Source organism: Arachis hypogaea, chromosome 10 (genome assembly GCF_003086295.3).
Source record: "Arachis hypogaea cultivar Tifrunner chromosome 10, arahy.Tifrunner.gnm2.J5K5, whole genome shotgun sequence".
Taxonomy (NCBI): Eukaryota; Viridiplantae; Streptophyta; class Magnoliopsida; order Fabales; family Fabaceae; genus Arachis; species Arachis hypogaea.
Genome location: NC_092045.1, coordinates 67,516,315 through 67,522,720, shown reverse-complemented (window position 1 = coordinate 67,522,720; position 6,406 = coordinate 67,516,315).

The following is a 6,406-nucleotide window of genomic DNA, read 5'->3' as shown; positions in this document are numbered from 1 at the left end:
TTTATTTTTAAATTCTAAGATAACTAATATAAAAATAAACATAATAATTAAACATAATAAAAATAACAATTTATGAATTATATTCAATCAGTGATTTTAAAATTGGAGTATTCGTTTTCATCTGATAAATGTAGACTTACATACTGATTAGTTTTATTTTGATTATTTGTATTTTTCACAAAATTATTAATTCCATTATCATCCCGATCATCTTTCAAATCCAGTTGATCTAGCATTATGGATCATAAACTTGCTTTTTCATTTAGTTCCTGTGTTGTCAATATACTTCATTACTTTTATGATTTTTAAAATTTTAAAATAATGCTTTTAACTTCAATAATTAAAAAAGTGCTTTTGTTATAACCTAAGTTGTAATGAACATAAATAAGATTATTAAATTTTTTATGCTCTAACTGAATTCTCTTTTTTGAGTGAATGTGTTCAAAAATACTCCAATTACACTCACAACCTGAAAAATATAAGTTTGGCTGAAAATACAAATTGCCAACTTTTGTAAATTTGGTGCTCCACAACCATAAGATTCTCACCATTGATCTTAACATAAAAAAAAAGGAATAATAGATCACAATCATAAATATCAAATCATAAATACTTCACAATCATAAAAGACAAATTTTATGAAGAAATTCACCTGGCATAATAGTGCTTCGTTCACGTATTGCAGACGTTCTTTTAAAATCTTGTTTAGCATTCTTAAAGATCTTCATCTCAATTGTCAGCTTAGAATTCAAATCTGGATCACCATAAGCATATTTCTTAATGACATCTAGCAAGCTAGAAGTCATTTGCCTGTGCTTTTCAAATTCTTCAGCATTAAATCGAAAAACTGGATTTAACCAATAACCAATGGCATGAAGATTTTTCCGAAGTTGTGAATCCCAACGCGTATCTAACATCTTCAAATAAGGATTAGCAACCTTCCTTTTTTTTGAAACCACTTCACCATTTCTCCTCTACCTTATAAATAGCTTGATAAAGGAAACTCAATGCAGCTCTGTCTTCATTATCCACAATACGTAAAACACAAACAAGTGGCTCAGTAAACTTAACAATATCAGTGTATTGAATCCAAAATTTATAATCCAAGACTTGATCCATAAATCTTTTAGCTTTGGCTTCTTTGGAGCAAGCTGAGTTTATCCATTCTTTAAAGGTCACCATAGTTCTCAAAGGATCCTTTTGAGCCAAAATACTTTGCAAAGCAATAAAATTAGTGGCAAACCGAGTTGGAGTCGGACGAAGTATTTCCTGTCTACCTGTAAATTTTCTCATTAAGAACAGCGGATAGCAATGATTATAGATATACTTTGTGATCACTAAAGCTTATGACACAGTTTCACTCACTTCTTGTAACATCCCAATATCTTGAAACATTGATAAACCCAATTTTTAGGGTTTATCTTGTATAGATTTTTGGGGTTTATCAATGATCTTTCACACTTATTTCTATAAAAATGCATGACTTTGTCTTCCTTTCCCAACTTTGCCTCACGGATGAAAACATACTTCTTTTGCATCAAATGAGATATCTTTTAAAACCCCCTCTATTACCATTCGATGTTGTGATCCATTTGTTAAGTGATTTCAGAGTTTATAGGGCAAGGATGGCTTGGAAGAGGGTGAGGAAGCATGCATGAAGGGAAGGAGCATGAAAAATAGAGCTTTGGAATTTCGAGCAGCAGCACGTACACGTGGATGTGCGCTACCAAAGTCGGCGCATAGAAGCCAAAGCCAGAGCCGACACATTTGCATGGCTAAGCCAGAATCTCATGGACGTGCGCGCACGCTTGGTGCATGTGCGTTGATTGTAAAAGCTCCAGGGACGCGTACGCGTCGATGTCGCACGTGATTTTTAAAACAAAATGTGACCAGCGATTTGGGAGCAGTTACAAGCCTTGTCTGGTGCAAAGTCTTGGCGGGAAAAGCATAAAAGACCCAAAGATTGGAGGATTGGGATTCATTCACTTATTTTTACATTTTCTAGATATTTTTCCCTTAGTTAGTTACACTTTGGAAGAGAGAGAAGCTCTAACCTCTCTTTAGAACATTGCAATCTCCATCTCAATTTCTCTTAGAATTCTTGGTAAGATCCATGGCTAACTCATTGTTCCTTTGATTCAAAGTTGTAGATCTACTCTTTTCTTGTCAATTGATGTTCTTTTGATTCATTCATTCTAGATCTTAAAATTGTGACTTTGCTATTTGGATTTTGATCAATGAAGTGATGAATTTCATTCAATTGTTTGATTGTTGATGCTTGCCTTGAGTTGAATAGCTTGAATTTAATTCCTTTCTCTCAACTTCTTAATGTTTCTTATTATTGTTCACCAATTGTTTGATGAAATGACAACCCTAGCTACGGAGTAGATTTATCTTACTTGGCTTAAGGGTTGAGTTGTTGGAGACACTTGAGTAGTTAATATCAATTGTTGACTATCAATTGAGTATTGTTAATTGACTTGTAGGTCACTAGAACTTAAATTCATTAGAACTTGTGCCTCAAGTTAATTACTCTCACTTGATTTTCCTCCATGATTAGGGATCAACTAAGTGAAACAATGATTGATTGTTTTCACAATTGATGGAAGCTATGATGATGGAACTTCCAACACTCACCCTTGGCCAAGGCTTTTATCTTGATTGATTGATCGTTCATTGTTGTTAGTTTAACTTTTTACCTCACGACTCTCAAAACCACAAAAGACTTCCTAATTAATGATGAGCATTCTAAGGCAATTCCTAGGGAGGGCGACTCGGGACTCATACTCACGGTTATAAATTGTAGAATTGTTTAATGAAAAATTTGTATGTTGGTTAGACTATACTCACGATTGGACTTATTGATAATTTCTATACCGGCACAAAAATCTCTCATCAAAATGGCGCCATTGCCGCGGAATAGTGCTTATGTGTGCCATGTCATTAGTTAGTGTGAATATGTTCATATTATGAATACTTGCATTTTCTTTTGATTGTTTGCTTGTTTGATTGATAGTTAGGATTAGTTTTTGTTTAGTTCAATTTGTTGTCATGAGCTCTATATCTCCTTCCTTCTATGACGCGTTTACTACCGGATCCGAGCTTAGCCCCATTTGATCCGAAAATTGAAAGAACTTTACTCCACATTAGGCAAGCTCGGAGGCGGTTGGCCTTTGAGAAAGGTGAAAAGGTTTTTACTAATTCACCAACTATATCCGAGGTCAATTTTGAATCGTCATTCAAAGAAGGCACTATATACTCTTCCATTGATACTACTAATAGTTCTTATCTTGATTTAGGTGCCAACACCATGGCCGCTTGGTGGACGAAATTGTGATTCCTATTTTCTTGTAATTGGATTTTAGAAATTGGCACGAGTGGACACAACTCCGTTCAACTAACCAGCAAGTGTACTGGGTCGTCCAAGTAATAAACCTTACGTGAGTAAGGGTCGAATCCACAGAGATTGTTGGTATGAAGCAAGCTATGGTCACCTTGCAAATCTCAGTTAGGCAGATTAAAAATGGTTTATGGGTTTTTGAATAATTAATAATAAAAAGAAGAAATAATAAAAGGGATAGAACACTTATGCAGATTCATTGGTGGGAATTTCAGATAAGCGGATGGAGATGCTGTAGAGCTCTTGGACGCCTGCTCTCCTACTGCTTCTACTCAATCCTTCTTACTCCTTTCCATGGCAAGCTTTGTATAGGGGTTCACCATCAACTGTGGCTACTTTCATTCCTCACGGGGAAATATCCTGTGTGGCTGTCACTCGCACAGCTAACCAGTCTGGAGGCATCACCCATGGCTGATGGCTACATCCCATCCTCGCAGTGAAAACTATGCTAACGCACTCTGTCACAGTACGGCTAATCACCGGTTGGTTCCCGCTCCTACTGGAATAGAATCCCTCTTTTGCGTCTGTCACGAACGCCCAGCAGGTTAAAGTTTGAAGCACGTCACGGTCATTCATTACCGGAATCCTACTCGGAACACCACAGACAAGGTTGGACTTTCCGGATTCCCAGGATCCTACTCGGAATACCACAGACAAGGTGAGACTTTCCGGACCCTCATAAATGCCGCCATCTATCTAGCTTATACCACGAATATTCTGTTGGGGAATCTAAGAGATACGCATTCAAGCTCTGTTGCATGTAGAACAGAAGTGGTTGTCAATCACGCGCGTTCATAAGTGAGAATGATGATGAGGGTAATTCGACTCATCACATTCATCATGTTATTGGGTACGAATGAATATCTTGGAATAAGAATAGAAGAGATTTGAATAAAAGAAAATAGAACTTCATTAATACTTGAGGTACAGCAGAGCTCCACACCCTTAATCTATGGTGTGCAGAAACTCCACCGTTGAAAATACATAAGCAAAGAGTTCAGGCATGGCCGAATGGCCAGCCCTCTCCTAACGTGATCACAGGATTCAAATTACAATCCAGGATGTCTAATACAATAGATAAATGTCCTATATATACTAGACTAGCTACTAGGGTTTACATGAGTAAGTATTTGATGCAAAAATCCACTTCCGGGGCCCACTTGGTGTGTGCTTGGGCTGAGCTTGATCATTCCACGAGCTAAGGTATTTCTTGGCGTTAAACTTTGAGTTATGACGTGTTTTGGGCGTTTAACTCCGGATCATGACGTTTTTCTGGCGTTTAACTCCAGACAGCAGCGTGTACTTGGCGTTTAACGCCAAGTTACGTCGTCATTCTTCGAATAAAGTATGGACTATTATATTTTGCTGGAAAGCCCTGGATGTCTACTTTCCAACGCCGTTGAGAGCGCGCCAATTGGAGTTCTGTAGCTCCAGAAAATCCATTTCGAGTGCAGGGAGGTCAGAATCCAACAGCATCAGCAGTCCTTTTGTCAGCCTTCTTCAGAGTTTTGCTCAAATCCCTCAATTTCAGTCAGAATTTACCTGAAATCACAGAAAAACACACAAACTCATAGTAAAGTCCAGAAATGTGAATTTAACATAAAAACTAATGAAAACATCCCTAAAAGTAGCTTAAACTTACTAAAAACTATATAAAAACAATGCCAAAAAGCGTATAAATTATCCGCTCATCACCGCTCCAAGGAGAGTTACTCTCAAGGAAGTGGGTGTACCGGACTTTGTTCTCCAACCTTTTCATGTGCTTCACCCCAACTTGAATGCAAACTTTGAGTTAAAGACCGCATTGATCAACCTTCTACCTAAGTTTCACGGCCTTCCCGCACAAGATCCTATTAGACACCTCAAGGACTTTCACGATGTGTGCTTAACAACTAGGCGAGAAGGATCCGATGAGGTTGCTATATGGTTGTTTGCCTTTCCATTCTCTCTTGAGGAAAGAGCTAAGAAGTGGTTCTACACTTTACCTAGTGAGGTTGTGACATTAGGATTTTTGCTAGTAAAAAATTTTATAAAAATGGTCGCGTTGTAGATATAGATTCTAAACCAACAGAAATCCCTTCGTGCAAACGTTTTGGTTGTCACAAGTAACAAACCCCTTTAAAATTGATAACCGAGTATTTAAACCTCGGGTCGTCTTCTCAAGGAATTGCAGGGAGGTATGTTCTTATTATTGGTTATGGAGATTGTAAATTGGGGTTTGAGAATGAGGAATGAATATGGCAAATAATTTAAATGGCAATTAAAATAAATAGATACTGTAAAGCAAACCCTTTTGGCAAGGTATGAGAAATTGGAAGTCCAGACTTAGTTATTCTTATCAATAATAATGAAAGTTGAATCTTAATTCCACTTAGTTAACCTTTGCTAAAACAAAGGAAAGTCAAGGGACTAATTAGTTTGACCTTCAAATCCTATTTATTTCCAAAGAAAAGGTTGGGATTATTGAAGTTCAGTTCAATTAGCAAAGATAACAGTTATCAATTATGTTGAGTTAAGATAACTCCTGAGTTACTGATTTCTTAACCAAGACCAAAAGGAAAAGGAATTAAATCTACTGGAATAAAAATGTCTTCAGATTGGGAATAATCAATAACTTAAATAAAAGAAAGCAATATTAACTGAAATACCTCAAATAACATTAATTCGAAAGAGTAATCTGTAACATATAAGAATTCATATTAAATTGAAAAGCAAGTAATGAAAAAGGGATATTGAACCTGATAAAAAGATAATCCTCAAAGCAAATAAAATCCTAAATCTAAATTCTAATCCTAAAGAGAGAGGAGAGAACCTCTCTCCAACTAAACCTAAATCATGGAAAGTGACTAAAATTCGGAGACTTCTCGAATGGATGCATTCCCTCACTTCATAACCTATGGTCTATGCTTTCTGGACCTGGATTTGGGGCAAAAAGGGCTTCAGAATTTGCTATGAGCGTTTTCTGCAATTTCTGGTGCGTGGCCTCTGTCACGCGTCCGCGTGGGT